Consider the following 16501-nt stretch of genomic DNA (forward strand, 5'->3'; position numbering starts at 1 on the left):
ATGGTATATCTCCCAATCCGATTGGTTGAAGTATCATGTGATGGCTTCCATTTTTTTTAAAGAATGATACGTCATCTTAAAGGGAGGGAAGCCTATCCTTCCTGATTGGCTGGCTTCCCTCCCTTTTTGATGATGTCACATCCTTAAAAAATGGAACCTGTCACGTTTCACCAACCAATCAGATTGGGGGTGTACCATTTGAAACTCAAATGTGACGTCACAGGCCCTATATAAGGGCTGTCCTATCTCATTTGATCCCAAGAAGATGTTGGATCAACATCTCCGGGCCCCCTTTGATGAAGAAGATGAAGATGGTACTGGAGACATCTCTTCAATCAACAGAGGACCATGGACTTCTACGCAAAAGCTGTTGAGGAGCATTGCATTGAAGGTGAACAGTTGGTGCTGGAGTAGGATTCATAGGGTGAATCTCGGCAAAGGTAAGAAAGACATTGATTGTACAGTATTTTATTTAATAGTGTATTTTTTTAGGTTGTCCATTTACTGCCAATGGGTTTATCTATGCCCCTTTCTGGGTAAAAATAAGCAGAGTGACAATCAATGCATTTTTTGTCAAATATTGGCTTTTATTTAAATGTCATGTATTTTACTTGGTACTGTACTTATTTTTTTTTTTTAGGTTGCCCTTTTATTGTCTTAGTAGCAATCCATGCGCATATTGTGGACAGGGTTTACCACTATGACAATCAATGGGTAGAGGGGGTGGAGGGTGGGAGTAATTGCCCCAGGGGATTGTTAGGCCTCCTGGGTGGGTAGCAAGAGGGGGGGGGTTAACCCAATAATTACCATAGTGGTTAATAACCGCTGAGGTGATTAAGGGGGTGCAGGTCGGTAGTTAGTTTTGTATTTTACTGGCGTTGCTCACTGAAGACGTAGAGGAAGACGAGGAGGATGAGGACGGCCTTCATTCTGGCAGGGGTAAGTACAACTTTAATTTACTATGCTGGCTGGGTAATGTTTTGGTTATGTTTTATTTTTTGATGGGCAAATGTGAAATTAGCCAGATCTAGATAATAACGACTTTGCCCATTACTGTACTGTATTTATTGGGTGGTGGAGGAGGGTTGTTCAATTTTTTGTATTTGTGTTTGTATTGTAATGTTTATTGGGGACAGAGGGAGTGGGCGAGGGGTTAGTTTCCATGAGGTGGGTGGGTAATGAGGTGGGTGGGTAATTGTGCCACAATTAATGAGCTAAAGAGAGTTATAAAGAAAAATATATAACTGCGCACAAATTGTGTAATAAAGGTGACTTATAGTGTATACAATATTGTGATATTAAATAATCTTAGTAGTAACCAAAAAAATGGCCTTAAAGTGTGCACCCAAAGATTTGTGATATATATTAAAAAAACTTGCGTTTTTAAACTTCATGTGTTGAGAAAGTCTTCTGCTCATCACAGTTGATGGCTCGGCACCATAAAGATCACATGAAAATTTAAAAAAAGAGACAGCACACAACCTCTCATAGTGCATAAATGTGTAATTATAATTAAACAATAATTTGTGGTATAATATGCACATAAAGAAAAAGTCAATTAGTTAGGCAGGGCATATTTTGGGTACATGTTACCGTTCAGATATCCAAACGATCCACTCTGTGAATAACAGCTGTCCTTCTGGGCCCCCACTTTCTCGGACATTCTTGTTTCAGGCTGTCCAGGACTCCAATGCAGGCACTCGGCGCAGGCACACATCCACACGGTAGTAGCGTCACAGGTGTGGATATCAGGATACATGGCGGACAACGGAACAAACTAACCCCAAACTGCTGGCTCTGAGGTATAATCCCACAATGCAAGCCACAGCTCCACGGTGCTACCAGGCGATACGCTGACGTCACAGAGTTGCGCCGCACTAGGCGACCGACTCGCGCTGGCTCAGCAAAGTACCACAAGCTAAGTTTACAGCAGTATAAGGGGATTAAAGCAATTTGTGCCAATATATCAATACTCCTACGCATTTCGTTGAACTTGTCAACTTCTTCAGGGAAAATTATTGCACTAATGTGTATGATATTTAAACCCCATGTCAGTTTGTGATTGGCTGTTCAGGGAGTATTAATCAGCCAACCAGAATAGTATGACAGAATACACACAAAAACAAAAAAAGGGTTCAGGGTTGCACACCATTAATCAGAAAAAAGAACAAAATACTTGCGTTTTAATACCGGTGCACCATGGTTCAGGGGAAAACCTGTCTGGCGAGATCCTATGCATAAGTATGAATGGAAGATCTAGGGCATTTCGGATTTGATATACAGATTTATTCTGTCAAAAGGCTTGCAGTATACCATCTGTTTCTCTTTAGCATACACTTTATGTGTATACATATTACATATATATTCCTTTATTTACATATTGATAATGATGCCTTTTTCTGTATTTTTTTTAAACATATCTTGTTCAAGTGATTTCCCATTGTTAATTATCATAACATTATAAGTAATACTGGATATAATATGAAATATGTAATTATATATCCTGTTGTTCTATTTTCCAAGATCTATTTTTCCAATTTTTATATTTTTTATTTAAACAATTTTTTTATTCTATGGATTATACAATATATCGGTTGTGTTTTTCTGACCATGCAGTGTGTAGAGATGTACCAGATGGGATCATCGATTAGGGTTGGGTGTAGTTAAACATTATATTAATATACATATGAGTTTTTTAATTGTTTGGTTACGAAAATTAAAATTTTAAATTTAAACTTATTCTTTTCGCCCATCCCTTCTCGATGCCTCCTGACCCGCAGCTTCTGTTGCTAAGATTAGGGCTTTACATACATGTACAGATCACACAGTCATAATTCTATACTTACCCTTTTCTATCTAGGAAATATAGTTAAAAACATACAGAATAGATTCGGGTTGTATATTGTGAATTTTTGTACTGTGGTATCATTTTTTAATCATATTCTATTTGCTTGAATGTATTTTTCCTATGAGCACTCTTTGATTTAACCTACGGTTAGATGTGAATGTTATCCTGTTTATAGGGGGTTGCGCAACTTAGTTTGCGCATGCGCGCGCCGCCGGCCCTATGCGTTACGCGAAGCTCGAGCGCGGTGGTTGGATATAATTGGCTGATGCGATTGGCTGACGCGTTTTTTTTTCCCCCGCCCCTTGAGTTGCCTCCATTGCCTTGACATATCTGCCCACTACTCATAACCAGAGTGGTTGTTATGGATGCCAGGGCTCTGGATTTGTTGCTGGGGGGCGGGACCATCGGTTGTTGGCCCGCGTGCCGATCCCCTCTTGCCACCGGGTGCTGCACGGCTTGTGGGCTTGTGGGGCTGGCGTGTGCGTTTTGCTGATGTTGTGCAACACAATGCGTGCTGTTGCCGCTGATCTCCTGCCCTGTAAGTAGCCTCCATTATCCCAATGGATCTATTCACAGTCAGACACTGCGCAAGCGCTTAGCCTGAGCTGTTGCTAGACCTGTTTGGACTCCGGATTGGTTGCAAGGGGCGGGACTATCGGTTGCTGAGTCCGCACACTTAGTTTGGTCTCTCGCATGTAGCCATGTGTAAAATTGGTGTACATATCTCCTTCGTACTGGCAGTAATCCTGGTAAGTATGCAGGTTTGCCAGTAACAAACATGGAGGTTTACCCTCACACCCTGGTGAGGTGTCATATGTATACAAGAGAAGGAGTAACATGCTCTGTGTCCACTATTAATGACACAAGGGTAAGTCATTTCTAGAGCCTATATAAGACACAGCACTGCCTAAAGTTAGTGTGTTAATCAAGGGTTCTGTTGGTGTTCTGACTCTGTTCAGGAGAGTTATGTGGAGGTCTGCAACAGTGTTGCAGTGTCTGATTCAATAGCTGTGGGTCTGTGCAGCTCAAGGCAGAGAGACAAGCTGGTGAATCTCCCTTAGGGGAGAGGTGGAAACAACTCCATTGGGAGAAGGAGGAACCTTCCAGATGGAGTGCAGCAAAGGAATGAGCGGCTGAGTACGACCGCTATGAGGGGCAGTCTGTCCAGGATGATGTCAATAAAGATGCCCAGATACACCAGACCCTTGCTGTGTATGTGAAATAGGTGAACAAAAGAAAAGTGCGCAACAACAATATATAAATAACGTGATGAATGTGATACAATTAAATAGGTGACCTTGTGTATAGTATGAATATTTATGGAGCGTCTGCAGCTGTGACACCAGGGATGGCTCTGGTCCCCCCTAAATGCACACAAAAAAACAAGAAACACAGCGCACAACGCTCATAGTGCATTAAATGATATCTTTAGTAACCAAAATAAGAAGGTAAGTATTGTGCGTACATAAAACAAAATTTAAACAAGCATTTCAGGGTTATTGTTACCCAAGCACCAACGGACGCCTGTGATGGTCTCGTGGCTCTCTCCTTCTTACTCCAACAACCTCGATGTAGGGCCTGGAAAATCTCCACTCCAAACGCTGGTGTTTTGGCCTCTCGCCTTAGGGAAAGGCTAGTGCAGCTTCAGCAGTCCAGAAAAAGACCTCCGCTTATATGCGTTGTGCCCGTCACTGCATAAATCTCGTGTATAACGGAGCAGCGGAGTACACGCGGTTTTGCGTCCTGGTCGAGAGCTTCTTCCGGGTCTGTGACGTCACAAGATCGCGAGACTTCGTCGCAAGTCTGCAGGACACCGGATCAGTTCTCTGGGAGTGCTGGGATGTAGAGGGTTCGCAAATGTCATCAATCCTACCCTCTGTGGTTTCGAAACGCGTAGGATTGATGACATTTGCGAACCCTCTACATCCCAGCACTCCCAGAGAACTGATCCGGTGTCCTGCAGACTTGCGACGAAGTCTCGCGATCTTGTGACGTCACAGACCCGGAAGAAGCTCTCGACCAGGACGCAAAACCGCGTGTACTCCGCTGCTCCGTTATACACGAGATTTATGCAGTGACGGGCACAACGCATATAAGCGGAGGTCTTTTTCTGGACTGCTGAAGCTGCACTAGCCTTTCCCTAAGGCGAGAGGCCAAAACACCAGCGTTTGGAGTGGAGATTTTCCAGGCCCTACATCGAGGTTGTTGGAGTAAGAAGGAGAGAGCCACGAGACCATCACAGGCGTCCGTTGGTGCTTGGGTAACAATAACCCTGAAATGCTTGTTTAAATTTTGTTTTATGTACGCACAATACTTACCTTCTTATTTTGGTTACTAAAGATATCATTTAATGCACTATGAGCGTTGTGCGCTGTGTTTCTTGTTCCTTGCTGTGTATGTGTGGAGTCATTGCACAGAAGGAGGCACCACAGAGGAGGTCCTCATCAGATACATCCCCCTGCGGCCGCAGAGATCCTGATGAGGTGGAGGCGCATCAGATGTGAGTAGGACTCTAAGCACACTACCTCAGATGCCTGTGCTGATAATCCCCATACCATCCAAGCGGGACACTCAGGAGTCCTGTAAGCCAACAGGTGCACCACACACTATACATACATGTAATGGGGCCAGGAGACCACAGGGGCCAATGTGAGATTGGGTGGGGGCCCGTAAAACCGTTACACGCACATCAGGAGATTATTAGTAATTAGAGAGGGTGTGTTGCTTTTGTGTTATGTTCATTCATTTTAAAATGTCTGTATATATATGTTAATAAAGTTTGTTGTGTATACCTTGACAAAGCGCTCTGAGAAGCGTGAAATGTTGGTGGGGCTTTTTTGCCCTTTTCTTGTCCTCATGACCATTAAATAATTATTTTTTATGGGAAACGCACTCTCCTGTTTGTTTATTTTTATATGGACATGTGTTGTAGTGCTCCACCATTCTTCCTTTTTCTCTTGTCTTTGCGCATGCGCTGGTACTGCACTTGAATGCGCATCCATCCTAGCTCCATTTTAGGGATCAAAGGAGAGGGGTAGTACCACTGTATCTCGGTGTGTTGTCATTTGAAAGGGAGCACCATATGAGGAAGAGATACAAGTAATCAAAAAAAGGTCCCACAATATGCTACTAACACCTCTATTATCAGTTGACACTTAATAGAGGTGTTAGTAGCATATTGTGGGACCTTTTATTGATAACTTGTATCTCTTCCTCATATGGTGCTCCCTGACGGTTGGTACATTGCTAGTAGGAGAAGGACCGGAGCACAACGCCAGCGATGACGTCAATGCGGCAGTACTCTCGCGTGATCAAAGAGCCAGAGGGAAATCGCAATGACGTCGATGGGACCAAAGCAGAAGTGGAGAGCCCATGATGGCACCAATCGGTCACGCAGTTACCAAGGACAAATGAGGATCCACGGAGAGAGAACTCCTAGACGTGATGATGTCACCGGACCGGAAAAACCAAAGGCATTCAACAGAATGCGGTAGAGGAATCAAGAACTAAATGGACTCACATGGGGTAATTGAGGGGAGTGTTTAGTTTTGTTCACTTGCTTGTGGGGCTATAAATGTTGGACATGTTGCCACTTTATTATGCCAGTCACTTGATAAAGAACTCTGTGCAGTTCGAAACGTCGTGTCTTTTGACGGAATAAATCTGTATATCAAATCCGAAGTGCCCTGGATCTTCCATTCATAAGAATACACATAGATACATAATTAACTTAATATTATACACAGTTACAATTTATTAACAAAACTTATTTAAAAGAAATACAACATCAAGAAAGTGCAGAACAACTTTTCTTCAAGTTGCTGAAATAAAAGAAACATAATATTAGCAACAAAAAATATTTGTGCAAAATCACAAAATGACAGAAAACGAGACAAGACTAATTACAATAAAATACAGTGATTGGAAATAAGGCATCCCTAAGATGGTAAAGCGCAATAAGGTCGGTTGTAACCCATGGAAGGTTGGCCCCCGTACTCTTATTCTGCGTAGTGGAGCATGGGTATCACAGAGTTTTAAGAACTCGGATTGGAAATATTCGAGCACAGAATCGGGGTCGGGAATTAAGTCGATTCTGTACCAAGGTCAGCTGGTAAGATCAGCCAGAAACTGTTGTGGGTTAAAGTTTCTAAATGTTCTAGTGAGAAGAACTTTAGGGCTTGATTGGGGTGATCTGATTTTCCTTACACAGTACACTATTGCATGGTCACTGAAAATGTCAGGTACGATGCCTGGATTGGATTCTGATGGGCCTAGAGGAGAGAATCCCATCTAGCAAGGAATGGTTGTGAGATTTCGGGTTTATCCGTGTGGGTTGGGAAATGAGTTGCGATAGGTTAAGTGACTTGAGTTGTATTAGGATTTTGTTGTTTTTAGGGTCGAGCCAATTGTAGTTGAAATCCCCAAGAACTAGCAGCTCACTCTTCTTGTTCTGAGAGGAAATTGAGCCAATAAACTGGGTGCTATCAGTCAGAGATTGTAGTGGGGCTTTAGGGGACCAGTAGATGCCAGCAATAAGAATGGGCTTAGTAAAGGGGAGGCAAATTTTGCCAAGTAGGATTTCAAAAGAGGGTGGGCTTGGGGAGCAATATAGGAGCATAAATTGAAAGGTGTCTGCAATATAAATATCACCCCTCCTCCTCTCTTTGACCTGTCTTTCCTCAAAATGGAGTATCCCTGGATGGCGATAGTTGCAACGACGGTTTTAAGAGTTAGCCATGTTTCTGTGATAATGATGACTTTGGGTTTATGCATAAGGCACCATGCCCTTAGTTCATCCAGTTTGGGCAGCAGGCTCTGGATATTTATATGGGCTATATAGTTACTGAGGCACCCCCACAACAGGACAGGGTCACAGAAAACACAGGACAGAGAGACTTTCACGGGAGAAAGAGACAGACAGTCAGAGGGGGAAGGGACTCACAAAAGTCAGAGGGGACAGAGAGTCACAGGGACAGAGAGTCATAGGATTCAGATGGGGCAAAAGGGCACAGGAATCAGAGGGGGCAGGGAGTTAGATGGGGCAGGTATTCAGTGGGGGCCGTGAGTCAGATCGGACAGGGTAGCGATGACGTGGTAACAGAAACGTCAGTAGGGCGACTGAGACGCAGGTCTCAGTCTTGTTACCAAACAGGCAGCGATTTTTTCATTCTGGTAAAGGTACTGATATCTCAGAATGCCAATAAAGATGTGGACCCACAGAGATAACCACTAGTATCAGCAAGCACAGATTATATTATATGTGGTCTCGTAAACATCTTAATACTATCAGCCTTTGGTGGTCTTTAAGCACTTGTAAATATTTTGCTTCTACTGGCCATTTGTTCTATTGTGCACAGCTATTATAGACGGTTAACTGAGATGTGGAACCCCTGGTGGTAGCCACTAGTCTCCAAGATTATGTTATGCTCCAGTCTGACTATATAGCGATTTATCACATCTCACACCAATTTATCACTATTAGCACTACTATTTGCTTTAACACATTTACTTTAAATATCACCACTTATCATTTATGATTGATGTGGACCCCAGGAGGTAACCACGAGTTCTCACAATACAGGCTTACTCAATCAGAAAGTAAGTTTTTACATTTTCCTGACATTGGACAGGAAATCTACAGCACTGATCTCCATTTGGCTTTATTAAGCCCTGTGCTTACATACTGCATACATATGGCCAAATACTGATGTACTTTGTTATCACAGCAATCAATGCTGTCTTTCCCTTACCCACATTAGGTGGACTGCCGTGTATTAGCGCTATATAGATTTTAACATTATGTTTTCTTTGTGATATAATAATATTTATTTATTTTATTTTTAGTGAAGGCTGAGTGCATCATATAGAGATTCTGTTTTTCCCTCGTGCTCGAGCAGGGGGGTGTACTTTATGATTCATCTGTTCCAATATCACTCGTTATGAATGAGGATTCTGGTGCTAATGAGGAGGTTGCTGGTGCTGTTATAGACTGTGATTTAAGTGACACTGGTGTGATGCCCTGGACAATGATGATGCATATGATAATATATACAAAAGGCCCCCAGCACACAAATGAGGAAAAGCAGACAAATTTGTCAAAAATAGAATCTAATGATATATATTTGTGAATAAAGCAGCTACAAAATCAATCCCAGCACAGGCAAGGAGAGTACATCTCATGGAAAAGCTAACAACAATGAAGAGAGAGGAGGGAAGGAGGGAAAACAAAGGGAAATGTAAAAAAAAAAACAACAAAAAAAGCACAGTACACAAGAATAAATTGAGGTGATATAGGGAGGCAACGTTAACGTTTCGGAGCCTACAGAGCCCCTTTCTCAAGCCCGTTCCCACAGACTATAACTGTCTATGGTACTTCCCTAATGAATACACCTCCTACCTATAGCTATATAGATCTCCACTGAAGTAAGGTAAGTAAACCTAACTAAACCTGGTCTGTACAGTCATCCTATCACCTAAGGGTGATAACATAAAACACTGACTAAACTGTATCCAAAATGCAGGGAACACTGCAGACAGCCTTAAGAGAGCCACAGACTCACTGCAGAGCTAAGGATTCGTATTCATTACTGCTTTATTTACCTTATGTGTTTCTCATGCTAGTTGATACACAGTGAGCTTAGGTGCTACTGCATAGTGATTAATCATTAATTGCTGCTGTCTCCTGTTAGTCTGCCCATACTATCTGCATTTTGGATCGATTTGGGCTTGAAACTGGATAGAATCTTGGTTTCAGCAGTCCCCTTGATCGTCCTAAAGGGAATCAAGGTTATGAATAGCCATACTTTGTGTATTCCATTGTGTTTCAATTGGAACACTCACATCTGGGTTAATAGTTCTTGAAAAATGTTTGAAAAGAAGGAGTTTTTGACAGAGCAAATTCAAGTCCTTAGTTCCTCAAAACGGTCCATATGCAAAGTGGGAGAAAAGGAAAGACCACGTCTTAAAACATTTGTCTGGTCCACAGTTAGAACAATATTTCAGAGGTTGACGATTGAAAATTCACTCTCATGATCTAGATGGTTTTCCATCATTATGTCTTGTGTCCAAACTTTTTTCGTTCCCTTAGCTGTCTTTGCTCCCCTCCGTGTCCTCCTCCTTGATATTTTGATTTTGTTCATTTCTCTAAAAACATTTCTCAGCTAAAGATCTAACGTCACATCGAGTTTCAATATCAGAGGATTCTGGTCATGTAATGACCCCTGCTGATACCAAGGTGGAGTCGTCACGTGGTTTTGTCTTATTTTTTTTTGTCTTATTTTTACCAACTCGTTTCCCCCATGCCATTTATAGACCATACCTAGTCTATAATCCTATTGGTCTCTTTCAAATTTACGTTTTTTGAAACTAATGATGTCAGTCTCATACTTATCTAGGTCTGTTTCAATTTTCTTTATTAATTGTAATTCTGACGATGATGACTTCTAACACCATCGCTTTGTCACTCTTATCGCACCCCTTACACACCTCTGCATGACAGTACACAATGGAGGTCACTGAGCTATGGCTGGGCAACTGGAAGTATGCCCGCATGATGCTAGTCACTATTCTGGGCGCGTGATGCCAGTGACCCAGGGGAGGAGTCTGGAATGCAAGGAGGGCAAACCGGGGGACACTCCATGACATCAACGAGAGGCACATCCACGTTTGTCTGCCTCACCTTCTCCAAGATGCTCCTCCTTGAGCTCATCGTAACAGCCACAATCACCACTACCAAAATCACTCTCAGCTTCTCCAAATTCCACCAAATATACTCTGTCATTCCCCTACAGTGATTCATTTTTAATTACAACATATGTTTATTACACAACATGTTTTTTTCCATTCAAAACATCAACAACACATTACATTTGCAGTAATAACTACGTTAACTAAATAAACAAATATTACAATTCCCACAATTAAATGAACCTAGATAACATAGAAATCATTGTTTCTGGAAAACTAAATACATTTTCAGAAAGGAAAACTAGTACATTACAGTTATTCATTATGATTGTAGACTGAATAATGGCTATCCTGCCTCAATGCGCAGTACAGTAAGGCTTTGTGAAAGGACTACCAAAGCTCTGGGGAAAGGTAATAGATATTTGAGTTTAATTTAAGGCTTTTTAAAGACAGGAATAAAAAAAAGCAATTAACCCTTTAAGCGCTCCGGGACTGAATATGGAGCAAGAGGAGTCGTCCTTCTTCCGTTCCACCTCTTCATAGATCTGCGCTCCTGAGCACTTTCTCCCTTTAAAAATGAGCAGGAAGATTAAGACGTAGCTACTACGTCAGGGGGCCCCTAGAGTACCAAAACCTAAGACGCAGTAGGTATGCCTATAGGGCACCCAAAGGGTTAAAGTGAACGAGCAGCTCCTCATTGTGGTCCTGCCAGATAGGAAGGTACCACTTTACTGCATTTTAATCCTTCATGATTGATGATTTTGATGTCAGACTCCAACATAATAACATTGATTTGGAATACTGTATATTGCCGCAGGGCCACTTTTATCAGCTTTAATTCAATTAAATCCAGTTGAGTTTTTTCTTCATTTACAATGACGGATTAGATATAAACACAATCCGTGGAATGGATTTACATTAAACTGTCCGGGGGGTTCATTTAAAGACGCACAACCGAGGCATATAGGGGGATTTTAAATAATCCACTTGGATTAAAGTTGGAACCATCCGACTGCGGATTTTACCCAGCGGAACGGATTTTGCAGGGAAAGCCTGTGAAATTCCAGGAAACGGATTTACTGTTCCGCCAATCTGTAATACTGGGTAGACCCAGTTATCTTGCTCATTGAGTTCTCATATATGCATGATACAGTAACTGAGAGACCAGTACTTCCCTAAGCATTATAAGGTTTATGACAATTTTGGCGCAAGACTGGAGCATTTTCACCCTGCAGATATGTATCAGAATATTTTGCTCCAATTTTGCCCTAGCTTGCACCTTGGGGACTGTCAGTAGGAAGCGTTGGGGAGGAGTTCCATGGTGCACAGATTATAATGAGATGCATCACATTCTGCATCTCTGAGTCTGTTTTTTTATTTGCCCCAAAAGTTCACAATATCTGAAGTGGTACAAGTCTAAAATTCTGCTTTAGATACAACCTATTTATTATTATCATTTATTTATAAAGTGCCAGTATATTCCACAGCGTGATGCAATGGTGGCACAGAGTGACATAAATTACATACAGTAAATAGAATGACATACCAAATAAGAACAAATAAGTGCAATCAAATATAACAGGTAATGAGGGCCCTTCAGAGCTTGCAATCCGCGCTGGAGAATACGTTGGTGCTTTAAAAATAAATAAATAATACTAATCTAGATAGGACACAATTCTGCTAAAAAACAGAGCATTGCGTCAAAACACAATTTTCTCTGTGTTGATACATGTATTTCTACAGACCTTAAGAAGTGTAGTGAATTGTCTGGTTTGAAGTTGTACTGCTCTATTTTACTTTAATATTTAATTGCTAAATTGCTTAGTGATCTAGATTTTATATTAATGGTAATGCTACGATGTCATTCTTCAAGATGACTAATGTTTGTTTTGTACATGAGTCAAGCGTGATGCTGCTTTTGAAGACTGTGAAAATTGTACCTGGTTTCCCCCCCTTGCAAAATGTCGTTACCTAAAAGCTTAGAGTATTTCCCATGCAATGTTACGGGACTGAGATCATCAGGATTAACAAATGCCACAGTTTGCTGTCAGCTTTAATTGTGCACGGAGCACTGACCTTTTAGTAAGACAAACAAAAAAAAAAGCATGTGGGAGGTATATATCTTATTTTGCTACATAGCAAATGCCAACCACAATTTGCCACAACAAATGGGATTTAAAAAAAAAATAGTATTTTGAAGCTCATGCAATTGTTAAAGATGCTGACAAAAAAAAGTTGTGAAAATAATAAACCTGGCAAAAAAAATGACAAACAAATATCAATTTAAACTTTTAAATGTGTGAATACTTATGCATTAGTCACTTAAAAAGTTTAAAAAAAAAAATTGGCCTTGCAAACAGGGAAAATGAACCATGCAAACGTTTCCCAGAATGCTGTTTTCTTAAAATGTTAAATGGATCATTTCTAAACTAAACTAGGACACGTTTACATATTGCTGGAAATTATTATTTTTAATAAGAATGAGCCCATAGCTACTTGCAAGTATGAGTGTACTATTTTAAATAAAGCTGGTTCAAGATCAGTCATCAAAGGTCACCAGCAGGCCATGTCTTAAGGGAAACACATACTCAGGCACGTTGCTTTAGTGATAATTAGAGCTAGATTATTAGATTCATTTAAGAAATCTTGAAAACCTGAGCTCCATGTATTAAAACATTTTTTCAAGAATTCAAATCGGGCACAATAAAGTTGTGGAAAAGGTGATTTAAAAAAAACCCCCACCATGCAAAGCACAGAAAAAGATCAAATTGAAATGAGTGTGTTTGCAAGTCTTACACAGGTCTCCAACCCATTCACCTTATTGTCATATCACAGGGTTAGGCTGCAGACAAGGATTCTGGGTAGATACATGCAAATAACTGTCACATTTGATTTCTCCCTCACATTCTCCTCTCACATTATGTTTTTCCTCCGTAACATTGCAAAGATATGTCATTTCCTTTGTCGCTCTACTGCTAAAACTCTAACACAGGCCCTCATTCTCTCCAATCTCGACTATTGTAACTTTCTCCTGTCCGGCCTTCCTGCCTCTCATCTGTCTCCTGTACAACCTACCCTAAATGCTGCTGCAACAATCTCTTAACTCTCTCCTAAATCTCTCTGCATCTCTCCTGCTGAGGTCCCTCTCCCGGCTTCCTATTAAATCCCATATTACTTACAAAATTCTCCTTTCTTTTAAGGCTATACTGTATGCACTCTTCTGCCCCTCCTTACAATGCAGCCTTAATTTCTCGCTCAAGGATGTCTTCTGTCTCCCCCTTTTGTATCTAAAGCCCTCTCCCGCCTAAAACCTCTCTGCCCCACACCTTCCTCTCACTATCCGACTAACACACTCTCTCTCCACTTTTAATATCCATTTTAAAATACACCTCCTTAATAAAGCATATTGGTAGCTCCGCTGGCTCATACTATACGTCTCATATGCACTGACCTTAACCCCTTGCAGACACACGCACCAGAACATCCTCCTACTGTCTCTGTAAACCATTTATATTATAAGCTCTTCAGGGCAGGGACTCCTTTTCCTAGTGTTACTTTTACGTCTTGGAGTACCTGTACCCATTATGTGTTATATTAGTTTGTCACGTGTATTACTGCTGTGACGCGCTATATACATGTATTGTGCTATTTAAAGATACAAATACATAGAAATGAGCTACCAGTGGGCATGTCCCTTTTAGCTTTCTGTCCACTTTATTATGTGATTCTCTACAGCTTTAAGCTACTGCATTAATCCACTTATATGTCTGGGTCAAGGAAGATGTAGAATCAGTGGATCCACACAAATATAGCTGTTACTGGTTACTGATTCTGGTTTTCAATCACTAAAGGCTTCAAAATGCAGAATCAGTGTCCAAACTCACTTTAGTTGGCTTCCGTAAAACATGTAATCATTGTTAGCGCACACATTTGGCTACTTTTGTATTTTTGGAAATGTAGCACAAAACAACTTTCCTTTGGGGTATCTGAATTGGACACTGCTTGTCAATCAAGTGTTACAGTACCTCTGCAGTATTTCTTTGGGGTGAGAAGGGAGCGATCCAATCAGGAGCACCTCATGAATAATAAAAACATAAAAAACAATAATAGTGTAGTATGTTAATATAATATTGGCTAGATACAAGTCTTGGCTCTTGAGGATATTCTACTTACAAGATGTAATAAAAAGTTGTGCTTTTATCTGACTCAGTCAGGAGATGTGTGTGTATTGGTCTTCTATTCCAGGGTTGTTAGCATTCAAATCTCCATTCGGTTCATGCAAATGAAACAAAACAGATATTGCCCAGTAGTGCAGATGGTAAATACAAAGCGTTTATATATTTTGAGGAATAAGAATAGTACTCACACTAAGTACATTTGTATGTACATGTAAAGGTTTCTTTAGCAAATAAATGCTCTATTTGCGGCAGTGTTTTCTCCCAGTCTTCCTCCTATGGTAAAGTGTGTCGCCAGCGACGGCGTCTGACGTCACTTTCGCTTTCGCGGGTGGACCGCATCCGTTGAGTATTGGTAGCGACGCACTGGAGGAGATTCAGCCTGGGAGTTCTAGCGTCCGGCGTCTTCTCTTGGAGGCAGCTGCAGCTAGTTAGTTGGCTCTACGCGTTTCGCTGACACATGCAGCTTTGTCAGGAGCAGTATGGCGTCTATTGTCAGTGCCTTATATTTATATGAGATCCCCTAATTGGCTTCATATTAACTATGCAAATTAGCGTTCTTGCACATAAAAATTAACCCACAGGTTTGCCTATACATAGGCACACTAGACTCTGTGGTCCAAAACAATATAAAACATGTAATCAATTTTATTAACATTCAATTAATTATCAAGACAAGAAAAAATTTATTAATAAAAACCTCATTTAATAGTATGACTACCTACACTAAAAAAAATAGTCAAAATAGTATTATAAATAAATAGGAAATAAAAACATGAATAGTAAAGTACTTATGACATCATGAGTATGGGGGAGAGAAGGAAAAAGAGAAAGGTGCATCAGTGATTGATTTAATTAATACAAAACAGATCTAGACCACAATTATGTTTAAAATATGCAGAGGTTAGTTTAAAACATTTATCTAAAATTACTAAAGTTCAATCTATTATTTTGATTTGGTATATAAATTAAGTTAAGTCATCCCTTACACATATTTAATAAGCAGTGAATTCATCATTTTTAAATACATAATCTTAAAAACTTCAAGTGATTGGTATAAAATGCATAAAAATAAAGAAAAATATAAAGAAAAATTTAACTTCAATCAAAATAGTAGTAATAAAAAAGGAATAATAAAAAGAGTAATAATAAAAAAGAGTAATAATAAAAAAGCGTATACAAAAATGTGAAATATATATATAATAATTATGTATGTAAAAAGGGTAAAATCTCAAAATCTGAATTCAGACCGTTTGGAATCAGTGTATTAAGCTTATGAATCCAGTACATTTCTCTTTTGCTAAGATCCACCTCTCTACTACGTCCCCTCCAATGCTGTTTCACATTTTCTATTGCTATAAATCTTAAACTATCGGGGTTGGATTGGTGGTATTTAGTATAATGTTTTGAGACGCTGTGTGTTAAAATTCCCCTTCTTATATTGCTCAAATGCTCAAGGATGCGGGTACGTATTGGTCTAGATGTTTTCCCTACATATTGTAGCCCGCAAGGGCATTGAAGTACATATATCACAAAGTCCGTATAGCAGTTTATATATTGTTTAATATTAAATGTTTCTTTGCTCTTATTACATGTAAAACTGTTTTTTTCCTTCATTTTATGTTGGCAAGCTTTGCATGAGATGCATCCATAAAAGCCTGTCAGGGTTTTAAGCCAACTCTGGTTTTCCTCCTTTTTCTTTTTTAGTGCGCTTGGCGCTATTAAACCTTTCATATTTTGTGCCTTTTTAAAAATAACTTTTGGGATCTCCGGTAAAATTTCACTTAAAATA

The sequence above is a fragment of the Ascaphus truei genome, chromosome 4, assembly GCF_040206685.1.
Source record: "Ascaphus truei isolate aAscTru1 chromosome 4, aAscTru1.hap1, whole genome shotgun sequence".
Taxonomy (NCBI): Eukaryota; Metazoa; Chordata; class Amphibia; order Anura; family Ascaphidae; genus Ascaphus; species Ascaphus truei.